General features: G+C 42.5%; 1 protein-coding gene across 1 annotated transcript in view; it reads right to left on the bottom strand.

Annotated features, from left to right (window-relative positions):
- Nucleotides 1-23,931, bottom strand: part of LOC133555925 (inactive phospholipase C-like protein 2) — a 415,124-nt gene that overhangs the window by 74,461 nt on the left and 316,732 nt on the right. The gene's annotated exons all lie outside the window — the stretch shown is intronic.

Consider the following 23,931-nt stretch of genomic DNA (forward strand, 5'->3'; position numbering starts at 1 on the left):
CCCGGCCTGTTGAACGACTGAAGCTCTACATAAAACAAGAATGGGAAAGAATTCCACTTTCAAAGCTTCAACAATTAGTTTCCTCAGTTCCCAAACGTTTATTGAGTGATGTTCAAAGAAAAGGTGATGTAACAGAGTGGTGAACATGCCCTTTCCCAACTACTTTGGCACGTGTTGCAGCCATGAAATTCTAAGTTAATTATTATTTGCAAAAAAATAAATAGTTTATGAGTTTGAACATCAAATATGTTGTCTTTATAGTCCATTCAATTAAATATGGGTTGAAAAGGATTTGCAAATCATTGTATTCTGTTTATATTTACATCTAACACAAATTCCCGACTGAAATGGAAACGGGGTTTGTATGTTGCTGCAAATAATCGTTTTGTTTTTGCCCTCTTTTTGTGACCTTGTGTGCATTATCCTTTCCATCCTTATCTTTTCCATCCTTTGTAACTGAGCTACTGAGTGGAACATTTTTTTTCTTGTGGATCATTAAAGTGTGTCTAAGTCTAAGTCTAACTACCGTAATACAAATTGATAAATGGTAAATGGATTATACTTGCGCTTTTCTACCTTCAAGGTACTCAAAGCGCTTTGACACTATTTCCAAATTCACCCATTCACACACACATTCACACACTGATGCCGGGAGCTGCCATGCAAGGCCGTAGCCAAGACCCATCAGGAGCAAGGGTGAAGTGTCTTGCTCAAGGACACAACGGACGTGACAAAGTTGGTAGAAGGTGGGGATTGAACCAGGAACCCTCAGGTTGCTGGCACAGCCACTCTCCCAACAGCGCCACGGACATATAAAAGAAGGTAAACCATGTAAACAGAAGGTAAAAGATGGAAAAAAATGTAAATTGAAAGATAACAGGTAAAACAAGATAAATAAAAGTGAGTGTAAAAAAATACAAACTGATAACATCCAGACCGCATAAAAGTAGGTAAAACGAGTTAAAGGGGCTGTTTGCAACTTGCTCAGTTACATTTTTGAAAACAAAACATACAAAAAAACATTTAAGAGAACAGATTTGTTTTAAAAATGTCCACAGGTATTTTTTTCACAATTTTCGGACGAAAAGACGTACTTAAAATCCTTTTCTCAAAACTCGACAGTGCGCCTTATAACCCGGTGCGTCTAAGGTACGCAATAATTTTGGTTGTGCTTACCGACCTCGAAACTGTTTTATTTGATGCATGGTGAAATACTAAGTGTGGCCAGTAGATGGCAGTCACACATAAGAGATACGTGTAGACTGCAATATGATGGTTGTCACACATAAGAGATACGTGTATACTGCAATATCCATCCATCCATCCATCCATCCATTTCCTACCGCTTATTCCCTTCCGGGGTCACGGGGGGCGCTGGCGCCTATCTCAGCTACAATCGGGCGGAAGGCGGGGTACACCCTGGACAATATAATAATAATAATAATAATAATAATAATGGATTCAATTTATGTCGCGCTTTTCTATTATTAGATTCCTTAAAGCCCTCACAGAGAAGTGAGAACCCATCATTCATTCACACCTGGTGGTGGTAAGCTATATTTGTAGCCACAGCTGCCCTGGGGTAGACTGACGGAAGCGAGGCAGCCAGTTTGCGCCGACGGCCCCTCCGATCAACACCTATCAGTCATTCACAAGTGTCAACAGCACCAGGGGCAAAGGTAAAATGTCCTGCCCAAGGACACAACGGCAGCGATTTTGGATGTCAAGTGGCGGGGAGTGAACCTGCAACCCTCAGGTTTCTGACAAGGCCGCTCTACCCACTACGCCAGGGGTGCCCACACTTTTTCTGCAGGCGAGCTACTTTTCAATTGACCAACTCGAGGGGATCTACCTCATTTATATATATCATTTATATTTATTTATTTATGAAAGAGACATTTTTGTAAACAAGTTAAATGTGTTTAATGATAATACAAGCATGTGTAACACATATAGATGTCTTTCTTTCACGAAGACAAGAATATAAGTTGGTGTATTACCTGATTCTGATGACTTGCATTGATTGGAATCAGACAGTAATGATGATAACGCCCACATTTTCAAATGGAGGAGAAAAAAAGTTGTCCTTTCTGTACAATACCACATGAAAGTGGTTGGTTTTTGGCATCTAATTCATCCAGCTTCCATACACTTTACAAGAAAAACATTGGCGGCAAATTCCGTAGCTTGCTTGATTGACATTCACGGCACCCGAGGGTCTTGTGAGATGACGCTGGCTGCTGCCAGTTCATTATTATGAAAAAATGACAGAGAGGAAGGCGAGAAACACTTTTTATTTCAACAGACTTTCGCGCCGTCCCTTCCGTCAAAACTCTAAAGGCCGACTGCACATTTCCTATCTTCACAATAAAAGCCCTGCTTCATGCTGCCTGCGCTAACAAAATAAGAGTGATGTGCACGCCAGCTTTCTGAGGGATCGCTTGTGCACGCCAGATTTCCGAGACTCTGTATTTAGTTAGCGCAGGCAGCATGAAGCAGGGCTTTTATTGTGAAGATAGGAAATGTGCAGTCGGCCTTTAGTTTTGACGGAAGGTACGGCGCGAGAGTCTGTTGAAATAAAAAGTGTTTCTCGCCTTCCTCTCGGTCATATTTTCATAATAATGATCTTGCAGCAGCCAGCGTCATCTCACAAGACCCTCCGGTACCGTGAATGTCACTTAAGTGACGTCTTGGTGAAGATTGATGATCACTAATTTTTAGGTCTATTTTTCTTAAAAGCCTGGCTGGAGATCGACTGACACACCCCCCCCGCGGTCGACTGGTAGCTTGCGATCGACGTAATGGGCACCCCTGCACTATGCCATACCGCCCCTAAATATGACTCAAGTAAACAACACTAACATGTTATATGTTCCATTGAAAATATAAAACATTACACACGGCGCTCAAAAATCTAAATGTTTTAGTACGACTTTGGTAAACTATGAAGCTGCACCGCTTGATGGATTGTACTTTGCTTCAATATACGAGTATTATTATGGTGTGTGGATAAGGTAAGACATTATCTGGCATTTTGTTTCACAATATTATGCAAAACTTGTCTTACCTACTGGTACCTGCTATTCCCATTTTTTATTTCACTCTGTGAAACGGGTTTAAATAGCTCTTTGAGTGGTAAAAGTGGCCGACCTCTGATGTATAACAACGGGCGGGTGGCGGGCGGTTGCGGTTCTGATAAAATGTTGGTTCGGGTGGACGGCGGGTGGATGACGACTTTGGTGATGCGGTTGCGGATTATATAATTGCCTATCTGCGCATCTCTACTACACACTGAATCTATTCGTAATGCTTTCAAAACACTATTTACGTACCATGTTCAAGAACCGTTAATGTTCCTAACTTGAGGGTTCCACTGTTTTATCTATTCCTAGAGCAGGGGTAGGGAACCTATGGCTCTAGAGCCAGATGTGGCTCTTTTGATGACTGCATCCGGAACTCACATAAATCTTAGCTGACATTGCTTAACACGATAATTATGAATAATTCCGCTGGAATTCACAGTGCTAAAAATAATGTTCGAAATATAAAACATTCTCATGCATTTAAATCCATCCATCCGTTTTCTACCACACCTGTTCAAGAAGTCGCATTAATGGTAAGAAGTATTTTATGTCACGATGGTGCGGGGTCGTTCTCCCAGGAAGGTAGACGGACTACTCGGGACATGGCATTTAGGTAAAAACATGATTTAATTTTAACTAAAAAAAATATACAAACAAAAATCGCTCACAGCAGAAGCACAACTTGGGCTAAGGAACAAAGTTAACGCATAAACAGACTAAGAACATAAATCAAAACAAAACTTACTTGGCATGGCATGAAGCACGAAACTATGGCAAGGCATGAAACAAGTCAGCACAGGGCGACTGACTGGCAAAGACGAGCTTAAATACTGCCTCTGATTAGTGCTCGGGAAGTAGGTGAGCGGGCATTTTGTCCACCAGAGACAGGTGGACAAAATGAGTAACCAAGGAAACTAGACAAGGGAGTGGAAAAAAACAGGAACTTAAAGAGTCCAAAGGACAAACAGCACATGGCCAAACAAAAACATGATCAACAGACATGACATTTTATTTATTATTGCTTAGCTTCAGAATAACAACGTTATTAAAAAGAATAAGAGACGTATTATACTCTAAAAATGTTGGTCTTACTTAAAAATGCACGCATTTAGTTGTATTCAGTGTTAAAAAATATGATATGGCTCTCACGGAAATACATTTTGGAAATATTTGGCTTTCATGGCTCTCTCAACTAAAAAGGCTCCCGACCCCTGTGCTATTCTGTATTTGGGATCTGCATAAGTACTAAAAATTTGCACGTGTCCGCCTTTGTAGTCCGTACCGACACCATAGTCGATAAATTTCTTCATTTTCTCTATCTTCTTGTTATGGGACATTAATCCTCTGCTGTTGCCATTTTTAGTATAAAGTATTGTAAAGTTCGTACTTATATCTGTCAGTAAACCTGCCATGAAAGTGCTAAAACATACAGGTATAGTGAGTTTACATTATTCACCCAAGCAACTTTAGTTATTAGAGTTCCGGTCGGACGTTTTTTCACGGGACACACTTGTTGTTGCACTATTGATCCACGGATGAGGAGATGCTGCTCTGTTATTGATTGAAGTAAAGTCCGAATGTCTGAAAGCTGCATCACAGCTAACGTTACCAGATTGCTACTCTTCTGCTCAGCGGGAGCGTGTGACGTTGCACACGTGACGTATGTAAGAAGGTGCGCTTGGTTTACGTCTCTGTGATAAGGAGAGACGAGATAGAGTGGGAAATGCATGCAGTGTAATGCCAGCAGCTAAAAGCAACTGCGTGAGAACGTATACTGGAATATCTTGATGTAGTCATTTTCTATATCGCACAGAGACAAACCCGCGATATATCGAGTATATCGATATATCGTCCAGCCCTATTTTCAATACACAATTTAGTGTATTGAAAAAAAAGACTGAAAAATACAGTTAAACCATAGTTGGGGTCTAGAGAATTGTGCATGCAAACTAAACTGTGTCACCAAATCCCTAAGTGAGCCAGAGCTTTTCCTCCTGGCACTCCTGAAGAGATGCAGCAGCGACGCACAAAAAAACAAACGTCTGAAAGATTAGGCGAGTTAGCAACATGCAGATTACGCCTCACAGGTGAGCAGGCATTTTGTCCACCAGAGACAGGTGGACAAAATGAGTAACCAAGGAAACCAGACAAGGGAGTGGAAAAAAACAGGAACTTAAAGAGTCCAAAGGACAAACAGCACATGGCCAAACAAAAACATGATCAACAGACATGACATTTTATTTATTATTACTTAGCTTCAGAATAACAATGTTATTAAAAAGAATAAGAGACTTATTATACTCTAAAAATGTTGGTCTTACTTAAAAATGCACACATTTAGTTGTATTCAGTGTTAAAAAATATGATATGGCTCTCACGGAAATACTTTTTGAAATATTTGGCTTTCATGGCTCTCTCAACTAAAAAGGTTCCCGACCCCTGTGCTATTCTGTATTTGGGATCTGCATAAGTACTAAAAATTTGCACGTGTCCGCCTTTGTAGTCCGTACCGACGCCGTAGTCGATAAATTTCTTCATTTTCTCTATCTTCTTGTTATGGGACATTCATCCTCTGTTGTCGCCATTTTTAGTATAAAGTATTGTAAAGTTCTTACTCATATCTGTCAGTTATAAGAAGCAAAGTAAAAAGTGAGCCAGAGCTTTTCCTCCTGGCACTCCTGAAGAGATGCAGCAGCGACACACAAAAAAACAAACGTCTGAAAGATTAGGCTTGTTAGCAACATGCAGATTACGCCCCACAGGTGAGCGGGCATTTTGTCCACCAGAGACAGGTGGACAAAATGAGTAACCAAGGAAACCAGACAAGGGAGTGGAAAAAAACAGGAACTTAAAGAGTCCAAAGGACAAACAGCACATGGCCAAACAAAAACATGATCAACAGACATGACATTTTATTTATTATTGCTTAGCTTCAGAATAACAATGTTATTAAAAAGAATAAGAGACTTATTATACTCTAAAAATGTTGGTCTTACTTAAAAATGCACGCATTTAGTTGTATTCAGTGTTAAAAAATATGATATGGCTCTCACGGAAATACTTTTTGAAATATTTGGCTTTCATGGCTCTCTCAGCTAAAAAGGTTCCCGACCCCTGTGCTATTCTGTATTTGGGATCTGCATAAGTACTAAAAATTTGCACGTGTCCGCCTTTGTAGTCCGTACCGACGCCGTAGTCGATAAATTTCTTCATTTTCTCTATCTTCTTGTTATGGGACATTCATCCTCTGTTGTCGCCATTTTTAATATAAAGTATTGTAAAGTTCTTACTCATATCTGTCAGTTATAAGAAGCAAAGTAAAAAGTGAGCCAGAGCTTTTCCTCCTGGCACTCCTGAAGAGATGCAGCAGCGACACACACAAAAACAAACGTCTGAAAGATTAGGCGAGTTAGCAACATGCAGATTACGCCCCACAGTCTGTTTGGCGTGAATAAGCAGATGTGAAATGACAATTGATGAATGACAGGGTTCTTTGTGTGACATTTAACCGCGAACGTATTCCGAGCACATTCTCGCTGATGAGACTGATAAGAACATAATGGTACATTTTCCCAGTTTTCACATTAGGCCTCATGGCGCACAGTGTGAGTGCTGGGCTGTTAAAATAGATATACTGGATTAGGGTTGGGCGATATATCGCGGGTTTGTCTATGTGCGATATAGAAAATGACACTATCGTGATATTCGAGTATACGTTCTCACGCAGTTGCTTTTAGCTGCGGGCCTTACACTACAGGCCAGGGGCGCTCACACTTTTTCTGCAGGCGGGCTACTTTTCAATTGACCAAGTCGAGGAGATCTACCTCATTCCTATTTATAATTTATATTTATTTATTTATGAGAGAGACATTTTTGTTAACAAGTTAATGGTGTTTAATGATAATACAAGCATGTTTAACACACATAGATTCCTTTCTTTCACGAAGACAAGAATATATGTCCCCTCCCCTCTCAGTAAGCTGTGGAGTCCCCCAAGGCAGTATACTAGGACCTTTACTCTTCCTAATATACGTGAATGACATGCCATCAGCATGCCACTGTGAATTGTTCCTGTATGCGGATGACTCGGCCCTGCTGGTATCCGGCAAGGACAAGTCACAGGTGGAACAAATCCTCAGTGCTGAACTCCTCAATATTTGCACGCTGACAACAAGCTATCCATACACTTAGGTAAAACTGAATCCATCCTATTTGGGTCCCATATCAAACTTCAGAAGGTCAGTGACTTCACTATAAAAGAGGGTGACATTGTTATCACCAGGAAGGATGAGATCACCTACCTAGGTTCCATTCCAGAGGCTAATCTTTCCTGTGATAAAATGGCAACCAAGGTGATCAAAAAGGTCAACCAAAGAACGAGATTCCTCTACAGAATCTCCTCTCTGGTCAACAAAAGCACCTTGAGGATTCTAGCGGGAACTCTCATTCAACCCTTCTTCGATTCCGCTTGCACCTCCTGGTACCCCAGCACCTCCAAAACCCTCAAATCTAGACTCCAAACATCCCAGAATAAGCTAGTCCGGTTACTTTTAGACCTCCACCCCAGATCACACCTCAATCCAACCCACTTCTCCAAAGTGGGCTGGCTCAGGGTGGAGGACAGAGTAAAACAACTTGCACTGAGCCTGGTCTATAAAATCCGCTACACCTCCTTGATACCGAAGTACATGTCAAACTACTTCCTGAACGTAAATGAGCGCCATAACCACAACACCAGGGGGAGCTCCACAAACCACGTTAAACCCAGATTCCGATCTAACAAAGGTCTTAACTCATTCTCTTTCTATACCACATCAATGTGGAATGCACCCCCAACAGGTATAAAAGTAAGTGCATCTCTATATTCCTTCAAAACCGCTCTAAAACAACACCTCCAGGCAACTTCAACACTTTACTAATACCCTCCTCCATTCACATCCCATCTCCCCGGATTATAAACAACTCAAATGTACTTCTAATGTATATACTTGTTCTTATGCTATGTGAACTCACTATGTTCTCTGCTGGCTGTACATATCCTACTAAATAAGACCTACACTGTTTCAATGTCCACATTTCTCTGTTGATGCAATTGTTGATGACTGAAGTTCTGATATCAACCAAAGCTCCTCATCCCACCCCCCGGATTGTAAATAATGTACTGTACTGTGCAATCTACTAATAAAAGTATCAATCAATCAATCAAAGTTGGTGTATTTGGGGCTTCACGGTGGAAGAGGGGTTAGTGCGTCTGCCTCACAATACGAAGTTCCTGCAGTCCTGGGTTCAAATCCAGGCTCGGGATCTTTCTGTGTGGAGTTTGCATGTTCTCCCCGTGAATGCGTGGGTTCCCTCCGGGTACTCCGGCTTCCTCCCACCTCCAAAAACATGCACCTGGGGATAGGTTGATTGGCAACACTAAATTGGCCCTAGTGTGTGAATGTGAGTGTGAATGTTGTCTGTCTATCTGTGTTGGCCCTGCGATGAGGTGGCGACTTGTCCAGGGTGTACCCTGGCTTCCGCCCGATTGTAGCTGAGATAGGCGCCAGCGCCCCCCGTGACCCCGGAAGGGAATAAGCGGTAGAAAATGGATGGATGGATGGATGGACTTGCATTGATTGGAATTAGACAGTGGTGCTCATAACGTCCGCATTTTCAAATGGAGGAAAAAAAAAAAGTCCTCCTTTCTGTCCAATACCACATGAAAGTGGTTGGATTTGGCATCTCATTTGTCCAACTTGCATACTCGTTTTTAAACACTTTGTTATGAGAGTAGCATATGTGTGTGGCCCTTTAATGTCTGGCAGCAGGTGAGTGACGTCAGTGACTGTGCGGGTGGGCAAGCAAGTGAGAAAGCGGTCGCTGAGGGCGGGGGAGAAATACATTTGCATCAAACTCCATAGCTTTTTAGCCTGTGCACGCTAGCTTTCTGAGACTCTTATTTTGTTAGCACAGGCAGGATGAAACAGGTCTTTTATGGTGAAGACAGGAACTGTGCATTCGGTCTTTAGAGTTTTCACAGTAGGTACGGAGTCTCTAGAAATAAAATGTGTTTCTCTGCGCCCGCCCTGTTAGTGATTTTTTTCTTAAATATTGTGAAGATAGGAAATGTGCAGTCGGCCTTTAGAGTTTTGACGGAAGGGACGGCGCGAAAGTCTGTTGAAATAAAAAGTGTTTCTCGCCTTCCTCTCTGTCATTTTTTCATAATAATGAACTGGCAGCAGTCAGCGTCATCTCACAAGATCCTCGGGCGCCGAGAATGTCAAACAACTGACGAAAGTGAAGTCTTGGTATGATTGATGATTGCTCATTTTTATGTCTATTTTTTAATGCCTGGCTTGAGATCGACTGACACACCCTCCGAGATCGACCAGTCGATCGCGATCGACGTAATGCCCACCCCTGCTATACAGTGTACATCCACGACAGAACTACTGACTAAACAACTACCACAACTTGGTTTACTATTTATAAATTGAATAATGTAGGGTCTGCGATGAGGTTGCGACTTGTCCAAGGGTGTACGATGCCTTCCGCCCGATTGTAGCTGAGATAGGCGCCAGCGCCCCCATCGACCCCAAAAGGGAATAAGCGGTAGAAAATGGATGGATGGAATAATGTAGGGTTACCTGGAACTTGAAATAGGCCACCCGGCCTGAATCCACACTTGGTAGTAGTTTAGTCAGTATTCTAGTCGTGGATGTACACTGTATAGTGACGAATCCAATAAACATCAGCTCCATCCTATCTTGCCGATTGTATTGTACCATATGTCCCGGCAAGAAATCTGCGTTCAAAGGACTCCGGCTTGTTAGTGATTCCCAAAGCCCAAAAAAAGTCTGCGGGCTATAGAGCGTTTTCCGTTCGGGCTCCAGTACTCTGGAATGCCCTCCCGGTAACAGTTCGAGATGCCACCTCAGTAGAAGCATTTAAGTCTCACCTTAAAACTCATTTGTATACTCTAGCCTTTAAATAGACTCCCTTTTTAGACCAGTTGATCTGCCGTTTCTTTTCTTTTTCTCCTATGTCCCACTCTCCCTTGTGGAGGGGGTCCGATCCGATCCGGTGGCCATGTACTGCTTGCCTGTGTATCGGCTGGGGACATCTCTGCGATGCTGATCCGCCTCCGCTTGGGATGGTTTCCTGCTGGCTCCGCTGTGAACGGGACTCTCGCTGCTGTGTTGGATCCGCTTTGGACTGGACTCTCGCGACTGTGTTGGATCCATTGTGGATTGAACTTTCACAGTATCATGTTAGACCCGCTCGACATCCATTGCTTTCCTCCTCTCCAAGGTTCTCATAGTCATCATTGTCACCGACGTCCCACTGGGTGTGAGTTTTCCTTGCCCTTATATGGGCTTACCGAGGATGTGGTGGTGGTTTGTGCAGCCCTTTGAGACACTAGTGATTTAGGGCTATATAAGTAAACATTGATTGATTGATTGATTGATTGATTTGACATTAAATTTGCAAAATGCGGTTGCGCATTTTGCAAATTGCGCGCCATTGGTATTGTGCTTACAACATATGCAAATGAAATAACATATGTTTTGTTGTATTTTGTTTGTTTACTGGAGATTAAAAATTCCAAAATGAAAACCAAATTAATTTTAGACGGAGTTATTACGCATGGACACAATTTTTTTAAAAAAAAAACTTGTTTTTTGCATTTTAAAAGGAAATTCAAACAAACCAGTCGTAATAGGGACGGCGTGGCGCAGTGGAAGAGTGGCCGAGCGCAACCCGAGGGTCCCTGGTTCAAATCCAAACTAGTACCAACCTCGTCACGTCCGTTGTGTCCTGAGCAAGACACTTCACCCTTGCTCCTGATGGTTGGCGCCTTGCATGGCAGCTCCCTCCATCAGTGTGTGAATGTGTGTGTGTGAATGGGTAAATGTGGAAGTAATGTCAAAGCGCTTTGAGTACCTTGAAGGTAGAAAAGCGCTACACAAGTACAACCCATTTAGAAGAATTTTAGGGACGGCGTGGCGCAGTGGAAGAGTGGCCGTGGGCAACCCGAGGGTCCCTGGTTCAAATCCCACCTAGTACCAACCTCGTCACGTCCGTTGTGTCCTGAGCAAGACACTTCACCCTTGCTCCTGATGGGTGCTGGATGGCGCCTTGCATGGCAGCTCCCTCCATCAGTGTGTGAATGTGTGTGTGAATGGGTAAATGTGGAAGTAGTGTCAAAGCACTTTGAGTACCTTGGAGGTAGAAAAGCGCTATACAAGTACAACCCATTTATCATTTATCATTTAATAGACGATTAAATGACCAAAACATCCACGGACCGTGCTGGTGGACAACATTTGGCAGTGTTATTGTTGTAAGCACAATACCAATGGCGCGCAGTTTGCAAATTTTATGTCAAATCAAATCAAATGTTTAATGGATTCATCACTATACAGTGTACATCCACAACAGAACTACTGACTAAACTACTACCACAACTTGGTTTACTATCTATAAAATATAATAATGTAGAACTTTGAATAGGCCACCCGGCCTGAATCCACACTTGGTAGTAGTTTAGTCAGTAGTTCTGTCGTGGATGTGCACTGTATAGGCTCTTCTCACTCTTTGTTGTCTCTCCTTCTCACACACTGCAAAAAGTCAGTGTTCAAAAACAAGAAAAAAAAAAATACAAAAATGAGGGGTATTTTACTTGAACTAAGCAAAATTATCTGCCAATAGAACAAGAAAATTTGGCTTGTCAAGACTTTTCAAAACAAGTAAAATTAGCTCACTTCAATGAACCCAAAAATGTCTTAAAATAAGTATATTCTCACTAATAACAAGTGTACTACTATACGAGTACGTATTTTCTATTGTTTCATTGAAAATAAAACGGCAAAATCTATTTGGCTGTCATCTGTTTTAATATGAGAAACAATTGTGTCAAAGTCATGATCTTGTTTTACGTTCTTAAAATAAGAAATTCTTACTTTAAAAAGTAGTTTTGTACTCGTGAGTGTTGATGACACAGCTTTGCAACATTTGATATTCTAGTTTCAAGCATGTTTTACTCAATATAGGTCATCAAATCTCAGCTACAAGCTGTAATATCTTATTGAGATCATTTAGGACCTAAACACTTAAAACAAGTATAAAATCTTATGTCCCGGGATGCCCAAAATGTCCATAACACACCCAGCCGAGTCCCATGGGGAGGGGGGTATGAAAGTTGGAATAGTCAGCAAAAGTCCCAAAAATGTTCAAAATACCTACACAGGTTCGAGTCCCACAAGTTCCGCCGCCGGCCGGGATGCCCAAAATGTCCAAAACGCGCCCAGCAAAGTCCCACGGGAAGGTGGGGAGAAAAGTCGGTGAAATGTTCAAAAGTCCCGCCCGGGTTCGAGTGTGCACTCAAACTCAACCTCGAACCCGGTTGGGACTCGAACCTTGGTAGGTATTTAGAAAATTTTGGGGGACTTTTGCCGACTTTTCAAATTTTTCCCCCCTCACCTCACCGTCGGACTTTGCTGGGTGCGTTTTGGAAATTTTTTGTATTATTGTGGCCGGCGGCGGGACTCGTGGGACTGGAACCCGGGCAGGTATTTTGGACACAATTGGGACTTACGAACATTTTGGCCGCCTTTTCCCCCTCTTCTTCCCCGCCTTCCTGTGCACCATTGCTGGGTGTGTTTTGGACACTTAGACAAAAATAGTTTCAAACATATTTTACTCAAAATAGGTCATAAAATGTCGGAAACAAGCTGTAGTATCTTACTGAGATCATTTAGGACCTAAACACTTAAAACAAGTATAAAATCTTATGTATGGCCGCGCAAGTCCCGGGATGCCCAAAATGTCCATAACACACCCAGCCGAGTCCCATGGGGAGGGGGGATGAAAGTTGGAATAGTCAGCAAAAGTCCCGAAAATGTTCAAAATACCTACACAGGTTCGAGTCCCACAAGTTCCACCGCCGGCCGGGATGCCCAAAATGTCCAAAACGCGCCCAGCAAAGTCCCACGGGAAGGTGGGGAGAAAAGTCGGTGAAATGTTCAAAAGTCCCGCCCGGGTTCGAGTGTGCACTCAAACTCAACCTCGAACCCGGTTGGGACTCGAACCTTGGTAGGTATTTTGAAAATTTTGGGGGACTTTTGCCGACTTTTCAAATTTTTTCCTCCCTACTTACCGTGGGAATTTGCTGGGTGCGTTTTGGAAATTTTTTGTATCCCGGGATTATTGTGGCCGGCGGCGGGACTCGTGGGACTGGAACCCGGGCAGGTATTTTGGACACAATTGGGACTTACGAACATTTTGGCCGCCTTTTCCCCCTCTTCTTCCCCGCCTTCCTGTGCACCATTGCTGGGTGTGTTTTGGACACTTAGACAAAAATAGTTTCAAACATATTTTACTCAAAATAGGTCATAAAATGTCGGAAACAAGCTGTAGTATCTTACTGAGATCATTTAGGACCTAAACACTTAAAACAAGTATAAAATCTTATGTATGGCCGCGCAAGTCCCGGGATGCCCAAAATGTCCATAACACACCCAGCCGAGTCCCATGGGGAGGGGGGATGAAAGTTGGAATAGTCAGCAAAAGTCCCGAAAATGTTCAAAATACCTACACAGGTTCGAGTCCCACAAGTTCCGCCGCCGGCCGGGATGCCCAAAATGTCCAAAACGCGCCCAGCAAAGTCCCACGGGAAGGTGGGGAGAAAAGTCGGTGAAATGTTCAAAAGTCCCGCCCGGGTTCGAGTGTGCACTCAAACTCAACCTCGAACCCGGTTGGGACTCGAACCTTGGTAGGTATTTTGAAAATTTTGGGGGACTTTTGCCGACTTTTCAAATTTTTTCCTCCCTACTTACCGTGGGAATTTGCTGGGTGCGTTTTGGAAATTTTTTGTATCCCGGGATTATTGTGGCCGGCGGCGGGACTCGTGGGACTGGAACCCGGGCAGGTATTTTGGACACAATTGGGACTTATGAACATTTTGGCCGCTTTTTCCCCCTCTTCTTCCCCGCCTTCCTGTGCACCATTGCTGGGTGTGGTTTGGACACTTGGACAAAAATAGTTTCAAGCATATTTTACTCAGAATAGGTCATAAAATGTCGGAAACAAGCTGTAGTATCTTACTGAGATCATTTAGGAGCAATACCCTTAAAACAAGTATAAAATCTTATGTATGGCCGCGCAAGTCCCGGGATGCCCAAAATGTCCATAACACACCCAGCCGAGTCCCATGGGGTGGGGGGATGAAAGTTGAAAGAGTCAGTAAAAGTTCCAAAAATGTTCAAAATACCTACACAGGTTCGAGTCCCACAAGTTCCGCCGCCGGCCGGGCTGCCCAAAATGTCCAAAACGCGCCCAGCAAAGTCCAACGGGAAGGTGGGGAGAAAAGTCGGTGAAATGTTCAAAAGTCCCGCCCGGGTTCGAGTGTGCACTCAAACTCAACCTCGAACCCGGTTGGGACTCGAACCTTGGTAGGTATTTTGAAAATTTTGGGGGACTTTTGCCGACTTTTCAAATTTTTTCCCCCCTACTTCCCGTGGGACTTTGCTGGGTGCGTTTTTGGACATTTTTTGTATCCCGGGATTATTGTGGCCGGTGGCGGGACTCGTGGGACTGGAACCCGGGCAGGTATTTTGGACACAATTGGGACTTACGAACATTTTGGCCGCCTTTTCCCCCTCTTCTTCCCCGCCTTCCTGTGCACCATTGCTGGGTGTGTTTTGGACACTTGGACCAAAATAGTTTCAAGCATATTTTACTCAAAATAGGTCATAAAATGTCGGAAACAAGCTGTAGTATCTTACTGAGATCATTTAGGAACTAAACACTTAAAACAAGTATAAAATCTTATGTATGGCCGCGCAAGTCCCGGGATGCCCAAAATGTCCATAACACACCCAGCCGAGTCCCATGGGGAGGGGGGATGAAAGTTGAAAGAGTCAGTAAAAGTTCCAAAAATGTTCAAAATACCTACACAGGTTCGAGTCCCACAAGTTCCGCCGCCGGCCGGGATGCCCAAAATGTCCAAAACGCGCCCAGCAAAGTCCCACGGGAAGGTGGGGAGAAAAGTCTGTGAAAAGTTCAAAAGTCCCACCCGGGTTCGAGTGTGCACTCAAACTCAAATTCGAACCCGGTTGGGACTCGAACCTTGGTAGGTATTTTGAAAATTTTGGGGGACTTTTGCCGACTTTTCAAATTTTTCCCCCCTACTTCCCGTGGGAATTTGCTGGGTGCGTTTTGGAAATTTTTTGTATTATTGTGGCCGGCGGCGGGACTCGTGGGACTGGAACCCGGGCAGGTATTTTGGACACAATTGGGACTTACGAACATTTTGGCCGCCTTTTCCCCCTCTTCTTCCCCGCCTTCCTGTGCACCATTGCTGGGTGTGTTTTGGACACTTGGACCAAAATAGTTTCAAGCATATTTTACTCAAAATAGGTCATAAAATGTCGGAAACAAGCTGTAGTATCTTAATGAGATCATTTAGGACCTAAACACTTAAAACAAGTATAAAATCTTATGTATGGCCGCGCAAGTCCCGGGATGCCCAAAATGTCCATAACACACCCAGCCGAGTCCCATGGGGAGGGGGGATGAAAGTTGAAAGAGTCAGTAAAAGTTCCAAAAATGTTCAAAATACCTACACAGGTTCTAGTCCCACAAGTTCCGCCGCCGGCCGGGCTGCCCAAAATGTCCAAAACGCGCCCAGCAAAGTCCCACGGGAAGGTGGGGAGAAAAGTCGGTGAAATGTTCAAAAGTCCCACCCGGGTTCGAGTGTGCACTCAAACTCAACCTCGAACCCGGTTGGGACTCGAACCTTGGTAGGTATTTTGAAAATTTTGGGGGACTTTTGCCGACTTTTCAAATTTTTCCCCGCTACTTCCCGTGGGACTTTGCTGGGTGCGTTTTGGAAATTTTTTGTATCCCGGGATTATTGTGGCCGGTGGCAGGACTCGTGGGACTGGAACCCGGGCAGGTATTTTGGACACAATTGGGACTTATGAAAATTTTGGCCGCCTTCTCCCCCTCTTCTTCCCCGCCTTCCTGTGCACCATTGCTGGGTGTGTTTTGGACACTTGGACCAAAATAGTTTCAAGCATATTTTACTCAAAATAGGTCATAACATGTCGGAAACAAGCTGTAGTATCTTAATGAGATCATTTAGGACCTAAACACTTAAAACAAGTATAAAATCTTATGTATGGCCGCGCAAGTCCTGGGATGCCCAAAATGTCCATAACACACCCAGCCGAGTCCCATGGGGAGGGGGTATGAAAGTTGGAATAGTCAGTAAAAGTCCCGAAAATGTTCAAAATACCTACACAGGTTCGAGTCCCACAAGTTCCGCCGCCGGCCGGGATGCCCAAGATGTCCAAAACGCGCCCAGCAAAGTCCCACGGGAAGGTGGGGAGAAAAGTCGGTGAAATGTTCAAAAGTCCCACCCAGGTTCGAGTGTGCACTCAAACTCAAACTCGAACCCGGTTGGGACTCGAACCTTGGTAGGTATTTTGAAAATTTTGGGGGACTTTTGCCGACTTTTCAAATTTTTTCCCCCCTACTTACCGTGGGAATTTGCTGGGTGCGTTTTGGAAATTTTTTGTATCCCAGGATTATTGTGGCCGGCGGCGGGACTCGTGGGACTGGAACCCGGGGAGGTATTTTGGACACAATTGGGACTTATGAACATTTTGGCCGCTTTTTCCCCCTCTTCTTCCCCGCCTTCCTGTGCACCATTGCTGGGTGTGTTTTGGACACTTGGACAAAAATAGTTTCAAGCATATTTTACTCAAAATAGGTCATAAAATGTCGGAAACAAGCTGTAGTATCTTACTGAGATCATTTAGGAACTAAACACTTAAAACAAGTATAAAATCTTATGTATGGCCGCGCAAGTCCCGGGATGCCCAAAATGTCCATAACACACCCAGCCGAGTCCCATGGGGAGGGGGTATGAAAGTTGGAATAGTCAGCAAAAGTCCCAAAAATGTTCAAAATGGCTACACAGGTTCGAGTCCCACAAGTTCCGCCGCCGGCCGGGATGCCCAAAATGTCCAAAACGCGCCCAGCAAAGTCCCACGGGAAGGTGGGGAGAAAAGTCGGTGAAATGTTCATAAGTCCCACCCGGGTTCGAGTGTGCACTCAAACTCAACCTCGAACCCGGTTGGGACTCGAACCTTGGTAGGTATTTTGGAAATTTTGGGGGACTTTTGCCGACTTTTCAAATTTTTCCCCCCTACTTCCCGTGGGACTTTGCTGGGTGCGTTTTGGAAATTTTTTGTATTATTGTGGCCGGCGGCGGGACTCGTGGGACTGGAACCCGGGCAGGTATTTTGGACACAATTGGGACTTATGAACATTTTGGCCGCCTTTTCCCCCTCTTCTTCCCCGCCTTCCTGTGCACCATTGCTGGGTGTGTTTTGGACACTTGGACAAAACCAGTTTCAAGCATATTTTACTCAAAATAGGTCATAAAATGTCGGAAACAAGCTGTAGTATCTTACTGAGATCATTTAGGAGCAAAACCCTTAAAACAAGTAAAAGACTCTAACATAAAATCTGCTTAGTGAGAAGAATTATCTTATCAGACAGAAAATAAGCAAATTTCACCCTTATTTGAGATATTTCATCTTACTTAGATTTCAGTTTTTGCAGTGCAGACAGCAAGCGCACCTTCTTCCATACGTCACATACGTATACGCCCTCGCGGAGCAGAGAGGTAGGAGCATGTGTAACGTTAGCTGTGATGCTAGCGGAGCCGTGCGAGTGGTAATACGAGAGAAAGAAGGCGCGAATCTGGTAAAAAAAATGAAGGAAGAATTCATTCCCAAGAAAAACAGCAGGGGGTCCATTGTCTGGCGGTGGTTTGGCTTCAAGTGGGAATATGTCGAACAGACAACCGTAATTTGTCAAATGTGGGGCAAAAGCGTTGCTTAAAAAAAGTGGCATTACTGCTAATATGTAGCATCATTTGAAAAGTCACCTGCTAGAGAATGAAGAGTGCTTACTCCGCATGTCAACATCTCCATTCGGTGCCGGACCAACAAAATGCCGAGGCAACCATTTCCAGATCAACATTGTGTGAAAAAAATAGTCAACAACAAAAGGAGAAGTTGGCCGCAGTAACCGACCACATAGCCATTCTATTTTTCTATTATACAGCTCATTTTTATTTGACAGTTATAGATATATCTTGTGTGACATCATGCACAAAAGTGCACTTAATTTGTTTTTAACTATTGCAGTGGCGTTCTGTACAAAAAGTGCACTTTAATTTAGTGTTGTTTTGATATGTCATCTTAGTGACATCATGCACAAAAGTGCACTCATAGCTTGTTTTAAAATGTCTCTGACAATCTTGCACTTTCTGTTTTGGAAATGACATGAATGTTTGCGCCACTGCTTAAAGTGGAACATTATCACAATTTCAAAACGGTTAAAAACAATAAAAATCAGTTGCCAGTGGCTTGTTGTATTTTTTTTCAAAATTTTACCGGTCCCGGAATATCCATAAATAAAGCTTTAAAGTGCCTTATTTTCGCTATCTTCGAAACCACTATCCATTTCCCTGTGACGTCATACAGGGCTGCCAATACAAACAACATGGCGGTTACCACAGCAAGATATAGCGACATTAGCTCGGATTCAGACTCGGATTTCAGCGGTTTAAGCGATTCAACAGATTACGCATGTATTGAAACAGATGGTCGGAGTATGGAGGCAGATAGCGAAAACGAAATTGAAGAAGAAATTGAAGCTATTGAGCGAATAGCTATTGACGCTATTCGGCCATAGCGTGGGTGTACCTAATGAAGTGGCCCATAGCATGGCTGCCTTATTAGCATCGCCGGTAAAATGTGCGGACCAAACGATCAGGACTTTCGCATCTCGTGACACTGGAGCAACTTAAATTCGTCGATTGGTAAGTGTTTGTTTCACATTAAATGTGGGTATCTAGTTTCAAATGTACATACAGCTAGCGTAAATAGCATGTTAGCATCGATTAGCGTAGCATGTTAGCATCGATTAGCTGGCAGTCATGCCGTGACCAAATATGTCTGATTAGCACATAAGTCAACAACATCAACAAAACTCACCTTTGTGATTTCGTTGACTTAATCGTCGCAAATGCATCTGCAGGTTATCCATACATCTCTGTGCCATGTCTGTCTTAGCATCGCCGGTCAAATGTGAAGACACTCTGGTACATTCAATGGGGGTCTGGCGGCAGATTTCTTGCCAGTGGTGCAACTTGAATCCCTCCCTGTTAGTGTTGTTACACCCTCCGACAACACACCGACGAGGGATGATGTCTCCAAGGTTCCAAAAATAGTCGAAAAAACAAAAAATTACAGAGCTGAGACCCGGTGTTTGTAATGTGAAAATGAACATGGCGGGTGTGTTACCTCGGTGACGTCACGTTCTGACGTCATCGCTAAAAGACCGATAAACAGAAAGGCGTTTAATTTGCCAAAATTCACCCATTTAGAGTTCGGAAATCGGTTAAAAAAATACATGGTCTTTTTTCTGCAACATCAAGGTATATATTGACGCTTACATAGGTTTGGTGATAATGTTCCCCTTTAAAAACAGTAGAATGCTCCTGTCACACAGTAGAGATTTGTCTTAACCTACCGCCCGCCGCCCTCTAGATTTCTTAAGGATTTAGTTGCATAACACTGGTATAGGATCTAATATTACGACATAAGATATAAAAGGGACCTTTTTGGTCTAGATCAGGGGTAGGGAACCTATGGCTCTAGAGCCAGATGTGGTCTTTTTTCTGCACCATCAAGGTATATATTGACGTTTGCATAGGTTTGGTGATAATGTTCCCCTTTAAGAAATACAGTTTTGCTAAATTGACTTAGTTGTAATTTCCCTCTCTGCATGTAAGTTTTCTCAGTTCCCAAACGTTTATTGAGTGTTGTTAAAAGAAAAGGTGATGTAACACAGTGGTGAACATGCCCTTTCCCAACTACTATGGCACGTGTTGCAGCCATGAAATTCTAAGTTAATTATTATTTGCAAAAAAAAAAAAAGTTTATGAGTTTGAACATCAAATATCTTGTCTTTGTAGTGCATTCAACTGAATATGGGTTGAAAATGATTTGCAAATCATTATATTCCGTTTATATTTACATCTAACACAATTTCCCAACTCATATGGAAACGGGGTTTGTATATGTTATTGTTATTTGAATGACTCTTACCATAATATGTTAGGTTAACATACCAGGCACGTTTTCAGTTGGTTATTTATGCGTCATATAACGTACACTTATTCAGCCTGTTGGTCACTATTCTTTATTTATTTTGAATTACCTTTCAAATATCTATTCTTGGTGTTGGATTTTATCAAACAAATTTCCCCCAAAAATGCAACTTTTACTCCAGTGCGACGTATATGTTTTTTTCCTTCTTTATTATGCATTTTCGGCCGGTGCCGAAAAATACGGTACAAAATAAATGTGTCCAAACTAGTCTTTCTGTGCGGAGTCTGCAAGTTCTCCCTGTGACTGCCATGAAAACCATGAATTGATTAACGTGGACTTAAACAAGTTGAAAAACTTATTCGGGTGTTACCATTTAGTGGTCAATTGTACGGAATATGTACTGAACTGTGCAATCTACTAATAAAAGTTTCAATCAATCAATCAAATGTGAAGGTTTTCTGCGGGTACTTCGGCTTCTGTCCACCTCCAAAGTCATGAATCTGGGGAAAAACTGATTGGCAACACCAAATTTCCCCTTGAGTGTGACTGGTTGTCGTTCTATTTTGCTCCTGTGATGGGGTGGCGACTTGTCCGGACTGGACCCTAGCCTTCCGCCCCGAGTGCAGCTGGGATAAGCTCCAACCCACCCTTGATCCAAGTATCAGTTACTGGCCTTACAGCTACAGAGCCTTCTAGCTTTGTCACGATTTTCTAAGCCATTTCTTTTTATCTCTCGTCTTCAAGGTCTTTTCTCTCTTTCATTTATTTGTACTTTCATCCTGTACGTTTCAAAAAAAAAAAAGCCGCATTTCCATTTCAATCGAAAGCAGAACATTTGGGTTTGTGGCCATGAAAGACGCCGGTGTTGTTTGATCGGGTTAAACTATTAAATGACTCGGAGATCAAATTAAAAATTGCAATGACAAAAAAAAAATCGCCGCGATATGAAAGGAAAGACATGTAAAAGCTCAGCAATTGGTCAAATGAGGAAGAATTGAAGCGATTCAAGCCGCACTTATTATAAGACGTATGCTTCGGTTTATCAGACAAATTGAGACACGGGGCCACTCATCTTCATTTTGCTGTCAGTCTGTAGGGTTTTTTTTGAGCAGTTCTTTAAATGCGTAGCAACGCAGACCTTTCCCCCTCGGCGCTAATTGTCCCTCATTAATGATTACACTATTCATACACCGACTAATTGCATACCGTTGTTGCTTTATTGCTGCTCTCTTATACAACATTAATGGAGCCCAATAAGCCACGAGGCTCTATGCACACAACGGAAAAGTAAGAGTCCACTTCTCGGTGCGTTGGACTATGCGGTGTACTTAGTGAGGAAGGAGGTTACGCCTTGTCTGGCTTAATGAAAACTAATGGATGTCTTTTTTTAGGACATATTCACTTCACATTGATGACGCTTGTGTCGAGTTTGATTCCGAAATGATTTATTTTGAGAGCCAAATGGAATGTTATCTGCAGTATTTATAGGAAAGTGGATGCAAGGAGAAAGAAGCAAAGTTAGTAAGACGGGGGCTTCTTGAGAAGTGCAACTAAAGCAGTTTTTCACAGGGCCACCGTGCTTTCTATTATCACTCACCTGCTTTATTGGTATCCTTCAGTATCATGCCTCAAATCCATCTCAAAAAAAAAGCTCGGGACTACAAAACATGCTCGTTGTAGCCATTACTCCATCCATCCATCCATTTTCTACCGCTTGTTCCCTTTTGGGGTAGCGAGGGGCGCTGGCGCCTATCTCAGCTACAATCGGGCGGAAGGCGGGGTACACCCTGGACAAGTCGCCTCCTCATCGCAGGGCCAACACAGATAGACAGACAACATTCACACTCACATTCACACACTAGGGCCAATTTTAGTGTTGCCAATCAACCTATCCCCAGGTGCATGTCTTTGGAAGTGGGAGGAAGCCGGAGTACCCGGAGGGAACCCACGCATTCACGGGGAGAACATGCAAACTCCACACAGAAAGATCCCGAGCCTGGATTTGAACCCAGGACTGCAGGAACTTCGTATTGTGAGGCAGACGCACTAACCCCTCTGCCACCGTGAAGCCTATATTTTTGTTTTGTTTTCTCTGATGTTAAAAAGGATACAATGTTACTTAAATTTTTAAAGACAAATCATACTGATATTGTGGGGGGTAATATAACTGGGTTAAAGAGACTGATTATCCAGCACATTGATAGAACATTAAGAATAACACTTGAAAATGTAAGAAATGGTCATTAAAAGCTATAGTGTGCAGCTGAGAAACAAAAAGCCATCATGTGTAGTTGGGATCTAACATAGGGGTCACCAACATGGTGCCCGCGGGCACCAGGTAGCCCGTAAGGACCAGATGAGTCGCCCGTTGGCCTGTTCTAAAAATAGCTCAAATAGCAGCACTTACCAGTGAGCTGCCTCTATTTTTTAAATTTAGTTTATTTACTAGTAAACTGGTCTCGCTTTGCTAGACATTTTTAATTCTAAGAGAGCTAAAACTCAAATAGAATTTAAAAATCTAAGAAAATATTTTAAAGACTTGGTCTTCACTTGTTGAAATAAATTCATTGATTTTTTTACTTTGCTTCTTATAACTTTCAAAAAGACAATTTTAGAGAAAAAATATAACCTTAAAAATGATTTTAGGATTTTAAACACATATACATATTTACCTTTTAAATTCCTTTCTCTTCTTTCTTGACAATTTAAATCAATGTTCAAGTCATTTTTTTATATTTTTATTGTAAAGAAAAATAAATACATTTTAATTTAATTCTTCATTGTACCCCGCCTTCCGCCCGATTGTAGCTGAGATAGGCGCCAGCGCCCCCCGTGACCCCAAAAGGGAATAAGCGGTAGAAAATGGATGGATGGATTTTAGCTTCTGTTTTTTTCGACAAAGAATATTTGTGAAGTATTTCTTCAAATTTATGATTAAAATTTAAAAAAATTATTCTGGCAAATCCAGAAAAATCTGTAGAATCAAATTTAAATCTTATTTTAACCAATTTAAAACATGTCATCAAAATTTGCTAAAATGAATCTTAATCAAGAAAAATGACTAATGATGTTCCATAAATTCTTTTTTTTATTTTTTCAAAAAGATTCAAATTAGCTAGTTTTTCTCTTCATGTTTTTCGGTTGAATTTTGAATTTTAAAGTCTCAAAATTGGAGATAAACTATGTTTCAAAATTAAATTTTCATTTTTTTCGTGGTTTCTCCTCTTTTAAACCGTTCCATTAAGTGTTTTTTTGCATCATTTATTCCCTACAAAAAAAACTTCCGTAAAAGGAAAATAGATTTAAGACGGGATGACAGACAGAAATACCCATTTTTTTATATATGTAGATTTATTTATTAAAGGTAAATTAAGCAAATTGGCTATTTCTGGCAATTTATTTAAGTGTGTATCAAACTGGTAGCCCTTCGCATTAATCAGTACCCAAGAAGTAGCTCTTGGTTTCAAAAAGGTTGGTGACCCCTGTTCTAACAAGCGTACCGAGTTTCCACACAGACCACATTGTGTGAAAGACTGGAAGTCTAACCGCCTCACTATGAAGTCCGTGGTCACGTGTTTACTCTCAAGGCAAATACGATGCAGCCCAGCCAGCTTTGGTCGGGAATAGTCATGATTAGCGATAATGCGAACACCCTCACTGTGCAGTAAAAG

This window comes from Nerophis ophidion, linkage group LG07 (assembly GCF_033978795.1).
Source record: "Nerophis ophidion isolate RoL-2023_Sa linkage group LG07, RoL_Noph_v1.0, whole genome shotgun sequence".
Lineage (NCBI taxonomy): Eukaryota > Metazoa > Chordata > Actinopteri > Syngnathiformes > Syngnathidae > Nerophis > Nerophis ophidion.